Genomic DNA, 24,505 nt, shown 5'->3' on the forward strand with positions numbered 1-24,505 from the left:
CAAATGGAAGGTGACGATAGAGCCTAAGAGTCAGAGGTCACACAAGAAGGGGGGGTCTGCTCCTGTCGCTGGCAGCAGAGAAGAGTGTTTCCAACCACGTGCCACCCCGTTATCGTGCCACGATAACGCTTCGTTATCGCGTTGTCATTTTCTCTTTGTTAATTAACCGTACCTGAGAAACACAAGGGAAACTTGCAGCTATGCATGTGGATAAATAAGAATAGAGCGTATGATGTATGGAGAAAATAAACTCCACCCCACTGTGCAGGAGAGAGCTGTATTTTTGTCAGGGGTTCCTGTGACAACGCAAACCCCAGCAGGGAAGCTCAGGTGCTTTGTATGTGTCACCGAGAGCCTGGGTAAATATACAGCCTGTAATGCGCATGGTTTGGGCGTATTTTAAATTCCATGTTACCTTAACGCCGGTAAAGGAACGGTGCCTGATATAAACAGACTTTAGGCTTTTCTCACCAATTTGCAATTTGTTATATCCTTTTATTATGTCAACCAAATTCTGGGTCTTTCCCCTCAAAAATAAAGTGGTAGGACCATTACTGCATCACCTTCTGATTCCCATCCTTCTCCCTGCCGCTGTCTCAAAGCCCGCCGTCCGGCGCCTGCAGTGGCCACGTGGAGGTCTGATTTCCAGACAGGCCACGGGGCCACCTTGCTTCGCCGAGCCCCTTGGCAAGCTTCGACAGCTGTAAGCACGCCCTCCCGGCGTCTCCGCGTGCCAGCAGAGGGGCCCGTTTCTGTGTTTCTGACGTGTTGGGAAGGCGAGTGGGGGTCCGGGGTGCGCTTTGCATTTGGGGACTGCGGAAGTGGTTGTGTTGCAAATTCTGCGAGGAAAATGCTTTTCTCCAGGAACTGACGGTCACCAAGAAATGCGGTCGTGCTCTGCCCTGAACGGGCCGGAAAACCGTGGTCCTCACAGGCAGGAGCTCTGGCCTCGCTGGCCCGGGTGTGGGTTTCGTCTGAGTGCTTTCCAATAGAGGGCACCATAGCAGTGCACTAGGCTGTGGTCGGGAGACCCCCAGTCGCCACGTCTGTCTGAGGACAGACTTGAGAGTGGGGGCAGAGGGAGCTCTGCGATCGGCTCTGTGCCGGTCCCGCGGAGCACGGGGTGCCGTCGGTGCTGCTGGCAGACCCTGGTGATGCTCCGCGTGTCCCGTGCCGCCCGCATGCCGTGCACCCCAGCCACCTCCCGGGCCAGGAAGGTGTGGGTCCCTGACACGCCGCGTGCCTCCCACCGATCTCCAGATCCCCGGTGGGCTCCCAGGGAGGGTTCCTGAGTCAGACGGCCACGCGCGGGTGTGCCTACAAGGCCCACGTCCCCGGCGGGGCTCGGCCACTTGCGGCCGGGGACCCGCCCATCAGAGCAGACCGAGGTGACCCCGCAGCCCCTCGTGGCCTGGCACCGCCTGCTTGGGCCGTGCCCTTGGCGCAGTACAGACCGCATCCTGTTTTCTGTCTCCCGGGGCTTCCTCGGCCCTGTCAGAACGGGCCTGATAGATGCCCCGAGGTTCCCGCTGACAGAGGCACGGCCGTGTACCGTTCTAAGGACAAGCTGTGCGGGGGCCCACATGAAAAGCCAGCACAGTCGCCTAGAGCCACTGCTGCTCAAGGTTGCAGTGCAGCTTATGGAAATAAGGAGGAAAAGGAAAGGCACAAAGAAACACAAAAATACTTTCCAAATAAAAAGAAATGTGGAAACAAGAATTAGTCGTGTTCTTCGGCCTCAGCCTCGGGTCCCCTGCACTAACGTGGCGCATGGTACTTTGAACGCAGACACGGAGACCCACGGGGGCGGGACAGCCGGCTCCGTGCAGCGGCCGTTGTTTGCTGTTCTCCCCCGTTTCCAGAGACCGGGACGATGAGAGGTTCGGAGAAAAGAGTTGTTTTTGTGGAGCCACGTGCATACGGTACGGATGCCCTTGGCCACGCAGGAGCCGAGGTTTCCAACAGGTGGCTGTGTTCTCCAGTGCCTTTTCCGTGTGGAGAAGCCCCAGGTAAGCCCACCGTCGTCCACCGCGTCCTCTGGCTGCATCAAGGGGCGAAGTGACAGCACGGGTCTGCCGCCGTTGCGCCCAGAGAAGAAACCTCGCGGTGTCTTGCGCGGGCAGGGGCTGGAGGGGATGTGGCCGAAGACAGAGCCGCAGACCACGTGGGTCGGCTGCTCCCAGTTCTAGATACAAAGGGTGCGGGCAGGGCCCATTCCGGAGAACGCAGGTAAGCTCACCTTGCAAGCGACTTAGTTGGGGCTTTCAATCCTTGCCTGCTTCTTAGCAGAAGCGTTGCTTGAACAACCTAGAGAGACTGAAGCCGTTTCTAACCCAAATGTCTTTGGGAACAAGTTTTCTTCCAAGTCGCCTGTCTGTACACCGCGTGCTCACACAGTCGCCTCTTTTGGGTGGCCAGGTGTGTCGAGTGCAGGTGTGTTTATGTCAAAACCATCGTTTAACCGGGTCATGAACAACAACGTTGTCCCAGAACTTCCTTCAAAACTGTAATATGGGAACAAAACCCTGTTCAAGGGGGTTGCTTCGAAACCTAAGTGGTGGCTCGATCCAGCGGGTCCCAGTGGGGTCTGCGTGCTGCTCCAGATGTCCTTGTCCTCCCTGCTGTGGGCCCGGCAGGGGCAGGCGGGCACTGCTGGCTGTGTCTCCTGCCACCGGCACCCACAGCCATGACCACGGGCGGCCGCGCCGGCCCCAGCCTCGGCCACGGTTGGAGCAGGTGGGACGTCACAGCTGAATCGACGTGAAGACTGTTCAGAGCTTGCCGGAGATCTTTGTGTGATTTGGGTTTCAGGCCGCACACAGAGGACTCTGAAGTAACAAATGACTTCACGTGGGACACACAGAAAGAGTTTATTTCACTCAGAACACTGTCCTATAAGGGCGGGAAACTAAGGCCTTCTCCATGGTCCGAGAGCCGCCATGTCTCTGGGCATCCCAGTGCGTGCTTTGCGTGTTTTCTTGCTGCTGTGCCGGCGGTGGGGTCACAGAGGGGGATTTAACTTGGCTTGGTCTCCTTCGGCCCGTGTGCGGTTGCTTTCTCGTTCGCCAGCGTTTGATGGAGAGTTTGTGTTTAGGAAACTGAAGTTCACATCAATTTTGCCCGTTATCAGTTTGAAAGACGTGGAGATTTAAATGGAACCCTGCCATGCAGCCCCTGTCTGTCTGTCCGTCTGTCTGAAGGAAAGGGGGTGACAGTTGAAAGGCAGGCCCAGAGCCTGGAGAAAGTGCAGGTCCCGACGCGTCTGTGAGCGGCTGAGGGCAGCTGTGCAGGGTCCGTGGACGCCGTGGCTCCAGCTGCCGACAGACGAGCACGTCTGGCCTCCATCAGCCGGCCGGCTCCGCGGGCTGGGGGGCGAGGCGCAGGCCAGGGGCCCGGACAGCAAGGCGCTGCGGGACGCAGAGCCCAGCCTGATGAAAGGATGTCGTTAACGAGTCTTTAAAGTTGTCTCAGTGTTTTTTCATGGAAAAAAGCCACAAGAAGAAGATTCCGCATGGACGCTAGTTAAGATCGATCACGAAAAATGCGGCACTGGGGTCATAGGGCACCTTCACAGAGCCTCGTGTTCAGCACCCTGTTCTGAGCTGCCTTCCTGGGTTCCTGGTGAGCGGAGCTCGTCTGTGGGTGTCGGTGCTCAGCCGGACCAGGGGCCCCGCGTCTGAGGACGTGAGAAGGAGCTTCAGTGCCCTCATCATTGTGAACTCTGGTGCCACTGGGGCAGAAATGACTGCTGGCTGCCAGCCATCCTGGGGATCGCTCTGCACGGCTTTTCCTCATATGTGTGGTTCCTGCCCACACACACCCTTCCTGGGGCGAGGGGTGCGAGGGGCACAGGAGAGAGGCCAGGGACTTTGTCTCCCCTCTTTCCTTGCCTCTCAGAGGTGGAGTCCAACCCCCCCCCCCCGGCGGGCACACCACCGCGCACAAACACACACACACCTGAGGCTTTCCTTAAGTCTCCCGCTACACGTCACTTCTGTTTGGTTCCCAAACATGAGCAACATGTTTGCTTCCAGATTGGTTTGTTGACTTAAATTAAGAAAAACCCAGCTGGAGAAAATATCAGTGTCCAAACATTAAGCAACATGTGATACTGTGCAAAAAGTCTTGCTTTTGGATGTTTTGATGGCCATGGCTCCCAGAAGAAGTGGATGCCTGTGTGAGGCTCTTGGCAGGCAGTGCAGGGGCAGGTATGCAGGGCTGGGCTGCACTCCCCAGCAGGCGGTTTGGGCCCCGGGCTCTGTGGGAAAGCCCTGGAGCCTGGGGCACCCCCAGCCCCAGGCACATCTCCGAGGGACCTTCAGAGGGGAGTCTGAATCTGTGCCCAGGAAGGAAGGGCCAGCCCTGGCCATCTTTGGGATTTAATCAGTCGAGAGCCCGAGAGAACAGGCTAGAGGGCCCTGACCACCCGCTCACCTGGCAACCACACGAGGGGCATCCTGTGCCATGTGCAACCCACCAGGTGAGGGAGGCCCGCGGGACAGAGGAGGCTGGGGGCTAGGCTGAGCTCACAGCCCTTGTGGATGGGTTCCTTTGGGGAGTGAGACAGACCCTCCCCCTCCCCCCGGCAGTGTTAAACTTGTGACAGCTTGGAGATCCTTCCAGATACAGATCCTTCCAGATAAGCGTGCGGTGCTCCTGCTGAACGCAAATCCTCAGTGCCAGATGGTTCTAGTCCAGCCAGAGCAAGCTCGACCTGGGCCCAGCACGTTCTCCGGATGCTTCCTTCACAGGCCTTGCTTTGCTCTTTTGAGGCCCAAAAAGGGGAAGTACTCTGAGCAGAAACCTCTGTGTGAGAGGCCGCGTCTGGGCAGAGCCCTCACCGTTGTGGCTGCTGTGCTTACCCCGCTGGAGCAGCCCTTCTTGGATGTCCTGTGGGCCTCCCTGCAGCCGCCTCCCGTGAGGACCTTCCCCCGTACCCGGGAACGTCTGTGTCCTCTTGTTCACACCTGTCTGAGTGCCGACTATGGGGACCTGGCCCTTCCCCCCTTCTGTGTTCTCGCTGCTCCGGGTGGGCCTTCCGGATCCATCTTTCCTCCTCTTGTCCTTCAGGTGTTGCTGAGTTCCTGTCGCACTTGCTGTGCTCTGCAGGGCGTCTGCATCCGGGGATGGGGTCACACTGTGTATCCCTGGACACAGCCCACAGCTCCCAGCACCCCCCAGGCAGTCCCCCCGCCCCCGGAAGGAGGTGGTGGGGCGGGGCTGCTTCGGCCCCATTGCTCTCATCAGCAAGAGTCAAGAGCGGGGTCCTGGGCACGTTGAAAGACGAGGGCAGGAACCCGTGAGCCGGGGGACAGCCCGTGAGCTGGGAAGAGGGCTGTGACTTGGCAGGCCCATGAACCCATACCTGCCATCTGGATGCACCGGCCTGGGGAGCCCACCCTTTGCTGTACTCAAGTTCAAACCTAGTATGGGCAAGTGTTCCTAGGATGTTCTCTTCACGGTAGTTCTGCTCTTTCTAGAATTTCAGTATTCTCCCTCAAGTGGTCTTCTGTACCACAATTTAGACCATTTTTCTTGGGAAAAGGGCTTTCGTGGCTTCACAGGCTTTGGCTGTGATCCTCTCTTCCTATGCAGCCTCCCCAGGTGACCCTGCCCTGATGACCCCATCAAATGTGCGGGACAGCTTAAGTCTGGGCTCACAGGTTACTCGCCTCAGCCGAGACCCTTGCTGAAGAGGGCAGAGCAGTAGCCGTGACCACACTGTCCACCTTACTGGCCCCGTCAGAGTCTCCAGTCAGGTGAGGTGGATGGAAGAAAAGTCCTGAGCCAGAAATGGAACATTCTAGAACATTCTGGAGCCAGCTCCCACAGAGCCTGTGGAAGAGCTGTTGGCTGGAAGTCAGTCTGGTCGTGGAATGAAGAGGCCACCCAGGCCCTGCACACAGGTGCAGACAGCCTCCCACTTTGGGGTGGGAGGGCAGTGCCTTCCAGAGACCCTGTTCCGCTGTGGGTGGTCCTCAGAGCCCCCGGGCCCCATGCCAGTGGGTCCCCATCCCTCTCCTGGGACACAGCAGCAGGCTGTGGTTCCTCCCTTCTCCCCAGCAGAGGCCCTCCGTCTTTGTGTTCACCATCCTCCAGCCGTGCCTGGGAGCATCTTAGCCTGGCCAATGGCTACACCCAGGGCAGAGAGTGGGCCCAGAGTGTCCCAGCCCCTGACCCTGTGCCTTCAGAGGTCACGGAGCCCGAGTCCACTGAACACATGACCTCGCCCAGACACACAGCCTCCACCTCTGTGAGGACAGTGTCTGCAGATGTCCGTGCCAACCTTGAACTGGGTGGAACATGCGTCTGGAAAGGAGAGAGGAGGCCCCCAAGGAGGGCTGTGCCCAGGAACCACAGTCTGTTCCTCAGGACCCCTCCTGGCCACCAGAGGATGTGTCTCTGTTCCAGGTGGCGTGCAGATGGTCCAGCCTCACCGCCCGTACGTGGAAAGGCCTGGGGCGGCGTGGCCCTCGGGTAAGTGTGGGGATCAGGGAGCAGCCCGTGCAGATCGTCACTCCTCGGCCCCCATGCACAGGTACTCTGGGTTCAGGTGGCATAAACCAGCCCTGCCAGCGAGGCACTGGCTGCACGTGGCATTCTGCTGGGACTGCCCCTGAGCATGGTCTCCCCAGAACCTACGGGCCAGCACGTGCCGGGCCCGCCCTGCACCCCACTGCCTCTCAGACCTCAGCAGAGCCCCCTGGGTGTGCGCCCAGCCACACAACTCAGACACACGGCTCCCGGCTTCCTCTGCCAGGCAGGCTCTCGTGTCCCTGTCACCCATGGCCACTCTGCCCCTTCTCCCAGGAGGTGGGGTCCGCGTGGACCTCCCTGCAGGAGTGCTCCCCTCAGAATGCTCTGCCCCCTGTGCCCCACCCTGGGGAGGCCTCCCAAGACACCTGCTGGGACAGCCAGCTCTCCGTCCTCTGTCCTGTCCTTTCCCTCCAAGCACAGCCACCGTTTTGCCAAGGATTGCTTGTCTGTCTGCTCATAGGCTGAGCAGAGCTCCTGGGGACAGCAAGGCCTGGATGCCGGCCCCAGGCCCGCAGGCAAGGCCATCCTCTACCTGCCACCCCAATCAGCAGAGCCTCAATTCACCCGGAGCTGCCCATGCCTCACGCTTTGGCACCATAGTCCCTGCCCCACCCCGCCCCACCCTCTGCCAACAGCCTTTCCTGGCACAGACCCCCGTCTCCTACCTGCTTCCTAACCTTTCTTGAGCCCGGCAGATCCCACAGCCCACGTTCCATGAGCTGGTAGAGACAGGCTCTACCTTGAATAGAGCTGATCCCACTGCTTCCTCTGTCCTCCAGGTAGGGAAACAGGCCCAAGGTTTCAGGACTTGTCTAAGGCTACAGGCAAGTGCGTTGCAGAGCCAGAAGAGGGACTTGGGGGGAGAACAGAACCAGGGAAGGCATGGTCAGCACCCAACCTGACGCAGGCAGGTCCTCGGGGTGGAGTTTGCACAGCAGCCAGGATGGGGCTCACCTTGGAGAGACTGTCCCATGTGACAGAGAGCCCAGAAGACTCTCCAGGCCACATAAAAGTAAAGGTAGTAGTAACAGAATCATCCCTCCAAAGAAACAGGAGTGGTGGAGGATGTTCCTCAAAGTTGTGCTTATGATACTAAAAAAGGAATCACTCTAACGGTCCATCAGTAAGAGACCGGGTCAAATCCGTCGGGATGTTGATTCGGGAAGGGGTGAGGTGTTTAGCCTCAGCCTCTGTGTATCTTCCTGGACGGCCCGCCTCTGGCGCAGGGAAGGAAAGTTGGCACAAAGCCTCACAGTGTATGTACTTGCCCCAAGAAGAAGGGGCTGGAAGGTTCTACTGTGTGTGCGTGACCGCTTTCTCTGCAGAAGGGGTCTTCTGAGCCCCTTCCCCACACCAGGGGCTACACTGGTGTGATTGGGGGCATGTGTGACTTCTGCAAGGAGGGAGAGAGGAGCCATTCTCAGTGTTTTGGAAACTCAAGAGCCCTGGTATCTGCAATTCCCGCCTGGTGCTGTGGGCGCCGCCCTGTGACCCCCAGCCTCTCCGAGAACCTCTAGAACCCAAGTGGAGACCCCACGGGAGGGATTTGGCTCCTGACAGCCCCCTGGGTCTGGGCCAACAACGTGGTAGAGACAGGCTGACAGAGGACCCTGTGTTCCTCAGGAAGTAAGTTCTCCATTTGAAGAGGGTGTTCCCAAGGAAGTTTCCAGCAGTGTTTCTATTAATTTTTGCTTGCTTTCCTGGAAAAAGCACAGGATCCAAGGAGAAGTGACATTTGAAGTGTCTGGTTCATAGAAGGGGTGGGCACAGCTATGCTATGCCAGCCCCCACGGGCTGTCTTCAAGGGACAGTCACGGTCCTGAGGAGACATTGTGAAGCAGTGCTTGTAGGCCAGAGTCCATAATGTGGAGGGAACAGCTGTCTGTCCCCAGCCCAAAAGAATGGGAACACCTTACGTTTGGCCAAGGGCTCTCTTTCTTAGGGTTTTAATGGCTTAACTTACCTACACTAGGCCCTGTGGGAGCAGATCACAGGGGCAGCAGACTCCTAGGTGGAGATTAGTGTCTCCCCACCAGCTTTCTTGGCTCGAGTCAGGCCTCAGCCCTGGCAGAGGTGGGGTGCAGGTACACGGGAGGATCTGGAGAGGGCTCCGCCTGGGTGCATTCTGATTTACGTACCTGCTTTTCCATCCCGTCTCCTGAGGCTGTGCCAACTCCCCCAAGAGCCTGGCTCAGGGGCCCCGAGGGAAGCCGTGGGTGACAGGGGACTTTTCTTGCTGGCATCAGAGCCTTGGGGGACACCAGCGGGTCTGTGCTGCACAGTTGCATGCATTGGGCACATGCCTCAGGAATGGGGAGGAGCTGTTTTCTTGGGCATGATTCCTCGAGATTCTGGTGTCATCATTGGTTCTGTCCAGAGTGTGGCTTTCGAGTTCCAGAGTGGCAGAGAATGTGTCTGATAGGGAATTTGGAAATCACCACCCAGCATCATTTACTTCCCAGCTGGCTTCCGAAAGCAGCAGTGGATGAACATTACCAGAAAACCCTGGCTGGCCAGAGCTGGTCCCGGCACCACGCGGGGCTGACCAGGGGTACGGGGGTGCTGGGGTGCTGGCAAGAGGCCCTCACTCATCCACCACCTCCACGGGGCCCTGGGACGGGTCCTCGCCAACTGCACGTGGCCATGCCGATCCCCAGGGCCACCTCGGGAGCCTGCCCTGGTCCGGGGCCTCCTCGCGGGCATTTATGTGCAGACACCTGAAGGCCAGGGGGGAAGGGGTGTAAAGCAAGACACCATCTGAGCGGAGAAGGGGCCCGAGCACAAGGGCCCACAGCCGGGAGCATCGGAGGGGGTGGTGGCGGTACAGACATTGGGACAGAACAACTAAAATCTCGTTAATCAGCTTATCGCATGAGGGCAGGAGGCATTTTCCCCTGTTTCTCAATGCGTTTTATAAAACAGAAGCTGTCAACAGTGGAGGATGTGAAAGGCAGGGATGTGCCAGCCTCATTGCTTCCTGCACTGGAAGCCTGTGACTCTGCTGCTTTTCCCAGAAACAGGTGCGTCCAGAGCAGTGGCCAAGAACCGCCCGGGGTCCACATCCCCGCCCTCGCCACTGCCTCGGCCCCCCCCTGCAGACCACGAAGGACCCGCCCCATCTCTGACTCTGGGTGACTACAAGGGCTGAGACAGAGGTAGGCAGCATGGTGCCTGGCGGGCAGGGGGGACATTCAGCTAAGAACTTTATAATTTTGTTAGAATAAACTATTACAGGGTTGCTTGGGTGGCTCAGTGGGTTGAATGGCCGACTTCGGCTCAGGTCATGATCTCGTGGTCCGCGAGTTTAAGCCCCGTGTCAGGCTCTGTGCTGACAGCTCGGAGCCTGGAGCCCGCTTCTGTTTCTGTGTCTCCCTCTCTCTCTGCCCCTTCCCTGCTCATACTCTCTCTCTGTCTCTCAAAAATGAATAAAGTTAAAAAAATTTTTTTTAATTTAAAATAAATAAATGAGTAAAAATAAAAAAATTAGGATAAACTATTATACAATTTTATGACAGAAAACACATTCGATGTAATGCAGACCAAGTTACTTTAAACCTGTAGCGGTGCTGAGAAAAGCTAGAGATCGTACCTCTGACAGTTGCTGAATCTTTTCCCTCTCTCTCTCCCCAAGAAGGGAGGAGAGTTCCGGTTCCTCCCTACCACTCTGACTTCAGAGTGCTCACACGTTTGATGTTCTACGTACGCCAAGGGGTCCCCCACCCCGGGGGTTGGAAAGTCAGTTCTGTCTTACCCGTAACCCCGGAAGAGAAGCAAAGCCACCTGCTGGCCTCCAGGGTGCTCGTGTTGAGTGTGTGTGGTCGTTGTCTGGAGGGCCGACTGTGTCCTCCAGCTGTGGACTCAGAGTCACCCGGCTCCAGGCAGACGCACATCTGGGCCTCCACGGGACGTCCACCAGAGGCACATCGAGCGGCAGGGAGGGTGTTCGCTTTGAGCACGCAGCTCCGCTCCCCTGCGGCCGAGGCACCCGACTCCTCCCGCTCCGTCTCCAGACCAGGACGCTCCGTGCAGGGCTGAGAACCCGCATTTAGCTGCCTTCTCTTCGACGTGACGCATCTGAACATTACAACACCAAGAGGCATGTAGCTGTTGGTACCTCTCCACGCAAACATCAGACTTCTGCACCAGGAGGCAGCGTGACAGGTACTTACTGTAGTTTCCAGCGAGTTGGTCTCAGATGTAGATGAGCAGGATTTCCCGGGAAGGGGTGGAACCTTGTGGTGGGCTCGGCCCAAACCTGCCGGGGCATCGCAGGTGCCTTTGTGGCTGACTGTGGGTCCCACCTGCCCCTTCCCTATCCCACTGGCACCCCAGTCCAGGAGGGTCTCTCCAAGCCTGCCCCCCCAGCAAGGGGCCTCGGGCTACACTCAGCCGACATCCATAACGCTGCCTCTGAACGTGAGCCGCTGTGGCGTCCTCCTTGCTGCGAGAACAGCACCATGTTTGAACTCTCTCCCAGAAGCTCCTCAAGCCAGGAATCTCGTTCCCGTTGTGCTGGGGAAAGATGACGATGATGCTCAGACATGACGTATGCATAAATGGTAGATCTTGTTTAAAAAAAAAAAAAACCGTCTGCAGAGCAAGGCGCTACAGTGATCACTCAGCGTGAGTAGTTGAAACTTCTTTTCTGTGTTTCTCTGTGTAGTCTAAATTTTTGCAACGGAAATGTGTTAATGGCTCTGATTATAAGAACAGTGTATTTACTGGGTTAAGAAGGGCCCCCCGACAGATGTCTTAAGACAGTACTGGTTGCTGCAGTCTAATCTCAAGACGACATGCCTGTCACACTTCTGCTCTGTGCCTGCAGGGCCGGTGGATGAGAATGCCCCAGACGAGCTCATGCCCAGACGAGATCATGGAGGGGGGGTGGGGGGTGGCCAGGCAGCCTCCACGTAGACGGGCCGTGTGACACCAATATGAGAAGGACCCAGCTCGGGGCATGCTGTCTCAGAAAATCAAAAGGGGCTTCCTGGAGGAGGCAGGGCATGCACTGTACCTGTTACTGCTGGACAGGACATGGAAGGCCTTTCAAGTAGAAGGAGCTCCAGGCACCTTAGAGCAGAGGAAACCAGGGGCCCAGAGGGCAGTGGTGATGGTCGGGCAAGGGGGAGGGCCGACACTCTTGCCACCGGGGGTGCGGTGACATGTGTGGGGTCAGCTCTGGGTGAAGTTCCAGATGGCAATCAGGAGAGCAGCGCATAGCAGGCCTCACAGGCATCAGGGGACACCACAGCCCCTACAGCCCTGACTTTGTCTGGCGGGAGCCCCCTAGGTCTGCAAAGACCTGCCTCATCTTACAGCCTTTCCTCACCTTACTGCCCTGGGATGGTGGACTTTTCTGAATCCCTCCTTTGTCACTGAAGTTCGCCCAGCGCCCCATGCAGGGAACGGCCACAAGACCTGAGTTCCTGGCAGGGGAGATAGGCTGTGAGGAGTGCAGGCCCCAAGGAGATCACGGGGGCCTCACCTAGCACCCCGCTGTCCTCGAGGCCAGGACTGCATCACCGGCACCCTGGGGACCCATGAGAACGGAGGCGCCTTGCCCGGCGGAGAAGCCTGCTCGTCTCTGCATCCCTTGTTTTACATAATTAGGTAAGTCGCTTAACATCGCTGTGTCTTCTTAGAGAAGCTACTAATCCTTAGAGCTAACAGGACTCACTAATTAGTGTAGAACACTTAGAAAATATAAGGAATTCAGATGTGGAGTATAATTGGCCGGTCCTCCTGGTATTGACACTCAGGCCACAGCCCTGACAGGGCCGCAGGCCTGGCTTTGTCAAGACGGCGTGGTGGTTTGAGGCCCAGACCTAAGCGAGAGGGGCCGTCCCGAGCCCCAGGGCCGCCCACAGCGTGTCCCGCGCTGCTTTGCAGGTGGAAGCAGGCGTGGGGTCAAGAGTGGGCGAACTGGTCAGAGTGGATTTGCCTTGCTAGCACACGACCTGGAGTTGGTGTGAGCAGCAGCTCGGGGAGCCAGAGAGAGTGGGCCGGAGGGGCCTGGGGCTGGGCTGCAGATCACGAGTGGCTGAGAGCCACAGGCTGTCCCACGCAGACCTGTGTGATCCTCCTGCCGTCTTGTGCCTGGAACGGAGCTCCAGCCGTGGCCTCAAAGTTTGCACCGAGGGCAGAGCTGACACTCAGCCCTTTCTCCTGTGTCCCTCTTTAGGGGACAAATGCCACACTTCCTTCTCAGGTGGCAAGTTGCTCAGAAAATAGATCCAAGCCCCAGACCTGGGCAGCACCTACCGTGAGTCCCAGGGACACCCGCGGCCACGTGTGGGTGTGGATTCTCCACTGGCGTTGGAAATAAGATGGCGATTGCGTGTCCTCTCTGGCGCGTCGTTTCCTCAGGACGTATGGAGCCGTCAGCAAACCATTAATCTCTCTTTGAACCGCGGTGACAATGTTTACATTTAAGATCAAGATGACGGTTATTGGAAGAACTCCCCCAGAAGCTCTTCTCGCAGCTGGAAAAACACGGCAGCTGGTGAACAGAGAGAGCCGTTGATGGGCCAGAAGTGACCACGAGGCGGTCCGGGAGACCCACACTTACAGAGGGCGCTGCCCGGGGAGGCAGGCATCTGACAGCAGCTTGTCCGCAGGTTGGAGCCGGCTTCGAGAACGGGGAAGCCTGAGCCACGCGGTTCGTGGCTGGGCATTCTGGCCACGCTTGCGGGAAACTGCTTTCGACAAACCAACTACAAGGAGAAGTTTCTGAAAAGAAGTGTTTCTAGAATTTGTGCCCGAACAACACAGAAAAGAACCAGGGACTCGCAGAGGTGAAAAGCCAGCTTTCTGAGCATTCTGGGAACCTTCTGGCAAGTCCTTCATTTTAAGAGAGACCTCTGGGTGCCCTCCAACACCCTGCAGGGCCTTCCCCTGGGCATCGTCCATCTTGGCACTTTGCACACTGAGCGCTGAGACCCAACGCCTTGTAAGGTCTGGTCAAATGGCGGTCCCTGTGTTGGCACGACGGAGCCTTCTTTGTCACAGGCCTCTTCAGAGAGCACTTTAGTAAATACGGGACGTTACCAACAAAACACTGACATTTTCATCCTTCATCAGAACTGGCGGCTGCGATCCTTACAACACGCCGTGATAGGTTGCATTTCCCCCAGGAAGGATTAGCGTTTTGCTCCCAAACAACCCAGCTATGTAGATGTGAAGCCCAAGGCCACCACCTCAACATCGGTCCTGATCCCACTGGGCAGCGAAGCTCTCCTACTTCTCATTCTAGAGTCAACTCTTGAACACCCACAAATGTCCGTGCATGCTAAGAGCTGACTATGGTTAACGTTCCAGGAACCTGAAGAAGAGCCCCTGTGAGACCTGGAAAAGGGCAGTTAGTCTGTGCTGTGTGTGCAGTGACTTTGCACGGTCTTGTGGGGTTACCCTCTGGTGTCCTAGCCCAGCCATTTCTCCCCCAGGCACACTCCCCAGGGAGTCTGGTGTGTGCCCAGAAGCCAGGCCTGGGTGCAAGAGTGAAAACAGTGGTCAGTCCAGACACCCGTCCAGAGAAGGACAGGTGCATGCATAGTGGAAATCACACCACTTGGAGGGTGAGTAGAGCTCCGTGCCACAGTGTGGGCGAGTCTCGGGGTCACGAGTCCACAAAGCAGGCTGCGGGAGACTGCCTGGGGCACGGTACTAATTTTGTAAAGGTCACAAACAAGAGCTTTTTTATTATTAAGTTTATAAAAAGATTTATTTACTTCTAAGAGAGCGCACACGTGGGGAAGGGGAGGGTCGGGGGGGGGGTGGGGGTGTGGACAGAAGGTCCGAAGCGGGCTCTGCGCTGACAGCAGTGAGCCCGAAGTGGGGCTCGAACCCACGAGCCATGAGAGCATGACCTGAGCCGAAGTCAGACACTCAACCAGCTGAACCACCCAGGTGCCCCTTTTATTAAGTTTTTAGATTAAATTCCAGTATAGTTAACATGCAGTGTTCTGTCAGTTTCAGGTGTGCAGTTTAGTGATTCAGCAACTCGTATATATTGCCGAGTATTCGTCATGACAAATGTACCTTGATCCCCGTCACCTGTTTCCCCTTTCCCCCCCACCATCTGCCCTCTGGCAACCACCAGTTTCTTTTCTGTAATTAAAAGTCTGTTTCTTGGTTTCTGTCTCTCTGTTTTTCCTTTGCTTCTTGCTTCTTAAATTTCACATATGAAGGGCGCCTGGGATGCCTTCAGTTGGTTGAGCATCCGACTCTTGATTTCAGCTCAGGTCGTGATCTCACAGTGCATGGGTTCAAGCCCCACGTGTGGCTCTGTGCTGAGAGTGCGGAGCCTGCTTTGGAGTCTCTTTCCCTCCCCCTCTCTCTGCCCCTCCCCCATTGACACGTTCACTCATTCTCACCTGCTCTCTCTCAAAATAAACTCTTAAATTTCACATATGAGTGAAATCATATGGTATTTGTCTTTTCTCTGACTTATTTAATTTAGCATTACGCTCCCTAGCTCCATCCATGTTGTTGCAAATGGCAAGACTTCATTCTTTTTTATGGCAGAATAACGTTCCGTTGTATACATACACCACATCTTCTTTATCCATTCATCCATTGATGAACACTTGGGCTGCTTCCCTATTTTGGCTATTGTAGATAATGCTGCTTTATACAAACATTGTGGTGCACGTATCTGTTTGAATCAGTGTTTTTGTACTTTTTGGGTAACCACCCAACCGCCTAGTAGTGCGGTTGCTGGAAAGCAGAGTAATTTTACCCTCTAATTTCTGGAGACCCTCTATACCATTTTCCAGAGTGGCTGCACCAGTTTGCATTCCCATCAACAGTGTAAGAGGATTCCCCTTTCTCCACGTCCTCGCCAACACTTACGACTTCTTGTGTTTCTGATTTGAGCCGCATCCTGACAGGTGTGAGGGAAGGTCTCATCGTGGTTCTGATTTGCATTTCCCTCATGACGGGTGATGTCGAGCATCTTTTCATGTGTCTCTTGGCCATCTGGACGTCTTCTTTGGAAAGATGTCTGCTCATGTCTTCCCATTTTTTTTATTTAAAAAAATTTTTAATGTTTATTAATTTTTGAGAGACAGAGAGAGACAGAGCTTGAGTAGGGAAGGGACAGAGAGAGAGAGAGGGAGACACAGAATCCGAAGCTGGCTCCAGGCTCTGAGCTGTCCGCATAGAGCCCGACACGGGGCTTGAACTCACAAACCACAAGATCATGACCTGAGCCGATGTCGGATGCTCAACCGACTGAGCCACCCAGGCGCCCCTTGTCTTCCCATTTTTTAATTGCATTGTTTCTTGGGTTGTAGAAGTTCTTTATATGTTTTGGATACTAAACCCTTATTGGATATGTTATTTGCAAATACCTTCTCCCATTCACTAGGGTGCCTTTTACTTTTGTTGATTGTTTCCTTCGCTGTGCAGAAAGTTTCTATTTTCATAAAGTCTCAGTAGTTTGTTTTTGTTTATATTTCCCTTGCCTCAGGAGACATAAGTTGCTGCGGCCGGCATCAGAGAAATTACTGCCTATGCTCTCTTCTAGGATTTTATGATTTCGGGTTTCATACTTAGGTCTTTAATCCATTTTGAGTTTGTTTTTGTGCGTGGTGTAAGAAAGTGGTCCAGTTTCATTGTTTTGCATGTAGCTGTCCAGATTTCCCAGCACCATTTGTTGAAGAGACTTTTTCCCATTGCGTATTCTTGCCTTGTCAAAGATTAATTGGCCATAGAATTGTGGGTTTATTTCCGAGTTGTCTACTGTATTCCATTGATTTGCATGTCCATTTTTGTGCCAGTACCATACTGTTCTGATTACTACAGCTTTGTAGGATAAGTAAAGTCTGGAATTATGGTACCTTCAGTTTTATTTTTCTTTCTCAAGATTGCTTTAGCCACTTAGGGTCTTTTGTGGTTCCATGCAAATTTTAGGATTGCTTGTTCTAGTGCTGTGAAAATTGTTGTTATTTTGATAGAGATTGCATTAAATTGCTCTGGGTAATATGAATATTTTAACAATAGAGCAGGGAATGTCTTTCCAGTTGTTGGCATCATCTTGAATTTCTTTCATCGGTGTTCTGGTTTTCAGAGTACAGGCCTTTCCCCTCTTTGGTTAAGTTTATTCCTAGGTATCTTATTGTTTTTGGTGCCATTGTAAACTGGATTCTTCTCTTAATTTCAGTTTTCACTGCTTCATTATCAGCATATAGGAATGCAACAGATTTCAGAACACTGATTTTGTATCCTGTGACTTTACTGAATTCATTTATCAATTCTAGTAGTTTTTTGGTAGAGTCTCCAGGGTTTTCTGTATATGGTATCTTGTCATCTGCAAAGAGTGAACGCTTTACGTCTTCCTTACCAATTTGAATGCCTTTTATTTCTTTTTGTGGTCTAATCGCTGTGGCTAGTACTTCCAGTACTGCGTTCGATAAACTTCAAGTCTTGAGGGATATATGTTGCTTTAAATATCTATGCACACATACAACCACCTATGCACACACACATATGAACATGCACGTGTACATAATAAAACCTTTTCAAAGGGAAAAAGGGGATGATAAATACTAAGTTGTTGCCTCTGGGGCAAAGGAAGAAAGATAGAATATTGTCGGAAACTTCGACGTTCAGCCACACTCAGGTCCTGTCCTATGTTGTTCCACTTAGGCTGGCTGGTACATTCACTAGCATCCTTATAATAGTTTGTGAACATACGTGTCGCATTTGCTTCTTCGCATCACATATTCCATATTTTGAACATTTTAGGCAAGTTGTTAAAGGCTGTCATTCAGTGCGGTTGAAAACTCATGTCTACCACTATGAGCTTTACAGCCTCTGAATAGATTTTTCTCATGAGACTGTGATATAAACAGATACTACTTTTTTTAGTATTAGGTAATGAATCGCGTCAACATTTGGAAGATTGGCCTCAGTGAACCCGATTTCCAAATGACCAAAATCACGCATTGGCCAGAGAACCTTTTATAGCACAAGATGGACTGGTGAGGTCAGGGCAGTGGAAGCTCACGGACAGGATTTCAGATTCTGCTCTGTAGCTGAACTGGAAGAAACTCCCACTTGTACAGTTCGGATGTAGGTTCAAAGCAGAATATCCACAGTTCTCTGAAAAAAGCTATTACAATACTCCCTCTTTTCAACTATGTGTCCTTTCCCGAGTGTAAAGGTGAGCAGAGCTCATGCTCTGGCAGCTAGAGCTGGGGACAGGGCCAAGGGGTGGAGACGGGGCCGAGGGCTGGGGACGGGGCCGTGAGGGCTGGGGACGGGCTGTGAGGGCTGGGGACGGGGCTGAGGTCTAGGGATGGGGCCGTGAGGACTGGGGATGGGGCCGTGAGGTCTAGGGACGGGGCCGAGGGCTGGGGACAGGCTGTGAGGGCTGGGGACGGGGCTGAGGTCTAGGGACGGGCCTTGAGGACTGGGGACAGGGCCGTGAGGGCTGGGGATGGGGCTGAGTCTCGTTCAGAAGTGACACCTGAAGACGTGACTCTGTGTGGTTAGGTGCTGGAGCTTATTCCCTGATAAACTAATCTTCCCAGGAGCACATCTCTGTCCCCTTTTTACGTCATGCTGTGACCTCCCGAGCACCATCCTGGTGTGGGGATACACCCAAGTTGTTATTAAGCTGCACTGTGTGGTGAGTCAGAGATGGACGGATTCCACACCAGCTTCCATCCTTGCACGTGAGGATTAAAACACCACCACTAAAAACGAAATAGATTTTAAAGAACCCGAGTTACAGATGGATGGAGCGTTCAGTGTCCTGATGTTTCCTGGGCTGGCGGGAGACACTGGCAGCTGTCGGCCGGCGGTTCTGGTTTTCCCACTTTGTGCCCGTGAGTGGTTTCTAACCAGGCCCCCTTAAAACGTGTTATTGTTAGAAAATAAGCCAAGAAACAAGGGATAGTAATTTAGTACTAGGAAGTTAATTCTGGGCACCTCTGACCTTCCCGCAGTCACGTGGCTATTGATTTTCAATACCGTGAGGTGGCGTGGCACCCTAAGCGTGGGGTTCAGCAGATTCCAAACACTTTCTCCCTTATCAGTCGAGTCCCTGAGTACTTGAGTATTAAGACAGCAAATGTCCACAGTTAACGGCGTGTCACATGGCAGCTGGCCGGACGTGCCAATTTTCTAATGAAGCGGGTTGTTGGCAAACACACCAGTCACCGTATATTGAAGGAGATCTTCTTTTGTGTATATCCAACACTCGCGAGTGCTTCGAGAGATACCGGTTACATCACTGTCTAAGGGCCAGGCACCGAGGGAGAGCCATCCACAAGCCGCCGAGACAGAAACAAGCAAACCCAGAGTTAAAAGCAAGACGGGGCTGGGTTGAGAGGTGTCAGAAATATTTTCTCCAGTTGTGCTTGATGGAGGAAATATCCTGAATACAGACAGTGGCTCCAACACCCTTCTTTCCTCTGCAGAAAGAGGCATCTTGGTAATTCCTCACTCCCAGCTTAGCTCCCTCTCTATAGGGAAGACTCGGTATCATTTTTCTTAATACCGAAGAAAGGAAAACAGTCGATGCCTTTTGGGTCTGAACCAGCATGCGGCCGGCCTGTCAGTCATCGGCCCTGGCATGTCAACCTGGTGAGTCGACAGACAGACCAGACCCTCCAGTCTCTCGGACAGCCCGATCCCTTTACACCAGGCAAGCGCTTGCCCCCACCCTCCTCCCCCTACTGCTAATAAATTACGGTTGCCATCTTGTATTGATTATTGAAAATGTTATGTCCGTGGGAAGAAAATGCCATTGCTTTAAATATCAACATTACTAGGGATTTTAAAGTTATTTTTTACAGAGACGCATGTGATAAAAATGTTTAACCAATCGAAAGGAGTGAGGGAAGCAAAATTATTAAATAACAAAAAAATCAATCCTCGGTTCGGTCTGGCCAGACAAGCGTTTCCCGGCTCAGGTAAGTAGTTTAAAGTCAGACACGTCTCACGCTGGACTTTTTACAGGAATGGAGAAATTTATAATGAAATTCAACAAGGAAACGGGAAAAACAGCCAAATCCGTGCAGCAAAGTGGTTAATGGGATCATTAGCCTACCCGCTGTATTTTTTTGGACACTGTGTGCCTGTGCCGTGGTGCTCGAGACCAGATTGCGGGAACAGGCTGACAGTTAGCAGCTAACTCAGCAGTGCTGGGTACAAAGTGCCATCTTCCTGTGGATTTACAGCTGCCACTTCTGCTACTTCAATTAGTTCTATAGCACACAGATGTTGCTTAAATGTTGCTGCTAATGATACTGCAATAAGCCTAAGATTCATGCCATATTTTGAGGCACGTAAATTTCTCAAGTGGCACAATTAAAGTGGAAATATTAGGTGGGGAGAACTTGGCAGTCTCTCCTACTTGGAAGGCACACCCGCTATGCAATAATGGGTCAAAAATTCATTCAAGTTTTACTGCTGTTCCGAGTTTTAAAAGACTTTTCACAGTTGAATGCAAAGTAGTAAAAACCAGGGTATTAGGAAATGAGAATGCAGTTCTGTTATTCAGACATGACTTTTAATTTCAAATTGGAATCACATGCTCACTTTTCTGGATGGGACCAAAGGGAAAAGGCGCAGGCTGAAGAGCGCTCGTCTTGAAGGTCAGAAGTCCCGAGTGCGGGTGAATTCATGGCCAGGCCGCGGCGCCGTCGGGCCCGCCCGTGACTCTGGGACGCACCTCGGTCCCCTCACACCCGGAGAAGCCTGGCTGGCCGCCGCCGAGCGCCTGAGCAGACAGCCCGCCGTCGGCTCTACCCACGGGCTCCCAAACCACAGCCCCGGGGCGCCGCCTGGGACACGCACGCGTGTACAGGCGCGCACTCGGGCCCACGCGTGCGTGTGGCCCCTCGGGGGCACAGGTGCACCTCTGACGCGGGCAGACGCGTGGGCTCCAGGCCTGTCGGGAAGCTCCGCTGGAGTGTCTTCCTCCTCTGTAGCCCTTTGTCATCCCGACGCAGCACCCTGCCTGCAGCCAAACTTCTCTTCCACGGGAAAGCTCTCCTTTGGAGAACAGCTGCTGTCTGGTTACCAAACACGCTTTTGGTTTTCTCACACACCGCCTTAAAGGGCAGGCGGTTCTGCGGTGGGGCCCGCGCCCGCTCGGCCCTGGGGCGTCCGGGTCTTTGTGCGGGCCGACGCACCCCATTCAAGCCTATCGACGTGAACCGTCCGCCCGGTGACTCCACGGAAGCTCGTCGGCATCCCGTGCTCCTGCCGCCCCCGTCAGAATTGGAGGCCACGCGTGGCTCTCGGCCCGTGGCCCTGCTGGAGGACGGACACGACAGCGAGCCCTGTCCAGGTCCCCGCGCTGTGACACTGTTCGGGATGAATTCGCGTTGGTAGCGGAGGCTGTCCGCGGTAGGCGTCTCAGCCAATGTCGTCGTGCAGCTATCCGCCAGGTGCTCGTCTTCCTCCTAAATGATGCAGGCCTTCGAGTGCCGCCTCCCCCAGACACCCCAGGGTTCCCAGTGGCTTGGAATCCAGTCAGCGGCGGCATCCCTCTCTCTCTCTCTCCGCACCTCCCTCTTGGCTTTCTTCTCCCCGCTCCTGCCCACCGCTCTGTGCCTGGAGCGCTCGGATTATTTACAACGAATCTTACAGATGTCAGTATTGTCTTGTTCTGAAGCAAAAAGGACAATGAGTTCCCGCTGACCCCAGTACAGTGGATCTCACCGGAGCACAATATGTATTTTATACTGGCAGTGAAAAGCCTACATGTAATTGAGAGCAAGAGAGAAATGTCAGTGTAGCATTTTTGTCGACACTGCACTCAGCGTGGAGGGAGGCCCAGGGCCTGGCGAGCAGGGGCTGCGGTGGCCGAGCCCCTCCGCGGGAGCCGGGAAGTCAGCGAGGGAGGGGTGGCGGAATTAACGTGTTCGGATTTTCCACCTAATGACCTGTTCCCGGAACTGGAGGGCCACGAGGAGAAGTCCGCTGCGCGGTTCCCCGTTTGCGCAGACAGACCCGGAACTGGAGCCCATCTGCCAACTCAGATCTGTTTTTCCAGGTCTTTACTGTCTCCCATAATGCTTAATGTACTGTTTGTATATGTTGTCCTTGCACTATATTTGATGTGCTCGCGTATATTTTATTCATCTCTGGCTTCCGACGAAGGCAGGCTCCCAGCAAAACCGAGAACCATTATTTGCCACCATCAATCAAGTGTCTACACAGCTGGCACCTCATGGGACGGACTTGATTTTAAGCACAAAACGGAACTCTGGCTCTTTGGGGCCATTTCATTCTCCGTCCCTGGTGTCGTTTGTGATGTCCGGACGCTGGAGTGCTGGCCCACCCAGGGAGGGGGGGCAGCGGCCGCACCAGAGAGCTACCTTCTCCGTCAGACCCTTCTCGGGGACCCCCGAGCTGGGCAGCTGGAGCTCTCTGGCTTCTTAGGGTTTAAAAGCAAACAAAGGGAATCCTATTGTGGCGTGAATGATAGACACAGACGAGGCAAGCTCAGGAGCTCACCCACGTCGCTCCGGGAGAGAGGCAGTGTGTGTGAGGGCGCAAGCCCCTGGGTGCCACGTGTCCACACAACGTGGTCCACACAACACCAACCCCCCCCTCCCCCGCACCAGTCCTGAAGATGGTGTAGACACTGGGGGTGCAGACAGTGCCCCTTGTGCTGAGGCTCCAGCCCTTTCCTGGGCACCAAAGCCACATCCAGAACATTCTGGCCCTGGGAAGGGAGGGTCTCAACTGCACGAGATGCCTGCTGGCTTCTCACCACCACAGCTGTGTTCGCGGACGCCTCTTTTCTCACCTGCAACCCGTGGTGTGATATCTTTGCCTTCTCGGCTGTGTTGTTTGTAGCGGATATTAGACAGACACACCTTTTCTCTAGGGCTGGCCTCGTGTCCCGGAGCAGACAGTGCTTCCTAAGCTCTGAGCTCCGCAGAGGTGGAGGCCAACACCCAGGGTGGCCTTGGGGACGCAGATCCCGGCCCTGACCGCGTTCTCTCCAGTGGGGCTCCCCGGGCTGGGCGTTGTCCGTGGTTAGAGCGCAGGTTCGTGCGTGCGTCTGTGTGTGTGCCCGTAGGGACGCTGGTGCTGTTTCCAAGTTCAGGTGAAGGGGACGTGGAGGTTAAGCAGAGGAATGACAAAGGCATCCGCTTCCCCTGGTAGCAGGTATTTAGCAGATGGGGAAATATTAGCAGATGGGAAATCAGCAGATACATTTAGATCAAGATGCAAATTTAAAAGCCGCCGACCCCTGTACAAATATTCACGCTGAACGTGTCCACTCCCATCAGCTACCTTCTATTTTTGATGAGCACATACAGCTGTTCTTCGTACAAAGTCTTGTAAACCTTGAGCAAAGAAAACTCCACGCTTGAGAAGAAATTCATTGTGACCTGAGTTTCAGCATTAAAGTAGAAGAAAGCTTCCCAATCCTGTCAACTTTTGGACTCTTGTGTTGCAAGTCCTTTTATGAGGAAGTTTTTAACACCAACTAACTGGTGCTTCAAAAGAAAAAAGGTTTCCTTTCCCTCCTAGATAGCTCATATTGAAACTTCTATAGTGAAGCAATTTAAAAATGCAAGTCTAACCATGTGATAATTTCCAATACAAAAAAAAAAAAAACAAAAAAACAAAAAAACCCAAAAACAAAACAAAAGACACCGAATAACAAAAGTCCTACCTGGGTCCCAGCAAGCAACCTTCTGTACGGACCACAGGGTCCTGGGCCAGCCATGTTATCTTGCTGGACAGTTGTTTCCTCTGCATTAAAATCCCAGCTACACCTCGCATCTGCACAGAGCCATGCCAGCCATGCAAGGTGAGGACCCTTCCACCCGTTCACAACAGGGAAACTGAGGCTTGGATTTAAAACTTGCCAAGACCTGTGGGTTGTAGCAGCAGAGGGGGAGCTCAAATCAGGCCTTTTGTCACTGAAGTCTCAAGTTTTCTCCAAAGGAATTGAACTGGGCACTTTTCAAAGGGACCTACAATCTACAAAACACAATTGCTGCCTTATACACCGGTTAATTAATTCATTCTTCCAGCAAAGGTTTGAGTGTCTGCCACGTGCTGAAGACTGTTCTGGGCTCTCAGGATGTTAACTGGGTGGGACAGGTGTATTGCCGCCCCGGTGGGGTTTAATTCTAGTGGAGACTATCCTAAGAGGAAAGTGAGACCACTTCAGATCACAGAGTGGTGCAGAGATAGAGCAGGGAGTGGTTTCAGCAGGTGATGAAATCTACATGTCTCCAAAGATGCCCTTGACCTCCAGAATGAATGACCCCGATGTCCTTCCAAGGACTGGGTCTGCCCATGTGGACTTGATAACCATGGTTCAACCGAGAGACTCAAGTACTTGAAAAAATTGGCCTTGGGCTTTTATTCCACACTGAAACATTAGACAAGAGTATGGAACCCACCTACGTTGCCTCCTACAGAAATATGTTAAGCTGTTGTGCAAGGAAGTCATGCGAGGAAGTCACCCAAATTTCAGTCCCTGATTGATTCTGCTCTGTTGTTTAGAGAGCGGGTTCCAGTGGGGTCTGCTTCTGCAGCCTCGGCTTTGAGGGCCCACGTGGCAGGTGTCAGAAGGGCAAGCAAAGCACAGCTCTCTCAGGAGCCCAGAACAGGAGAGAGTGAGGCTCCTTGCAGACTGTGAGCCAGAACCCCGCAGACTTGCCCCAGTCCGACACACTCCTGAATGGCTCCCTGTCACCTGCCTCTCCGCAGCACTGCTGACTGCTGGAGCGATCTTCCCATGGCGAGTGTGTGTGTGTGTGTGTGTGTGTGTGTGCGCGCGCGCGTGCGCGTGTACACACCGTTGTGGCTCTCTTTACATTTAACTCACATGTAGTGAAAATTTTAATAGAGCAGATTTGGAATAGTAATAATTCTTGTGCTAAAACCTGACAAAGATGTTACAAGAAAAATATTCGTAAACCAAAATCTTTCATGAACATAGACGCAAAAAGAATTTTTTTCACAAAATATCACCTGGTGA

General features: G+C 53.8%; 1 long non-coding RNA gene across 2 annotated transcripts; it reads left to right on the top strand.

Moving 5' to 3' along the window:
• Nucleotides 1-133: 133 nt before the first annotated feature.
• LOC131493574 (uncharacterized) lies at nt 134-14,276 on the top strand. 2 transcript variants are annotated; one of them, XR_009252755.1, is made up of 4 exons: nt 134-6,477; nt 9,552-9,692; nt 10,169-12,147; nt 12,904-14,276. It is a non-coding gene; the product is annotated as an uncharacterized LOC131493574 (long non-coding RNA). The 2 variants fall into 2 exon arrangements; XR_009252754.1 differs by lacking the exon at nt 134-6,477 and having other exon boundaries at nt 6,498-9,692.
• The last annotated feature ends 10,229 nt before the right edge of the window (nt 14,277-24,505 follow it).

Source organism: Neofelis nebulosa, chromosome 13 (assembly GCF_028018385.1).
Source record: "Neofelis nebulosa isolate mNeoNeb1 chromosome 13, mNeoNeb1.pri, whole genome shotgun sequence".
NCBI classification, from domain to species: Eukaryota; Metazoa; Chordata; class Mammalia; order Carnivora; family Felidae; genus Neofelis; species Neofelis nebulosa.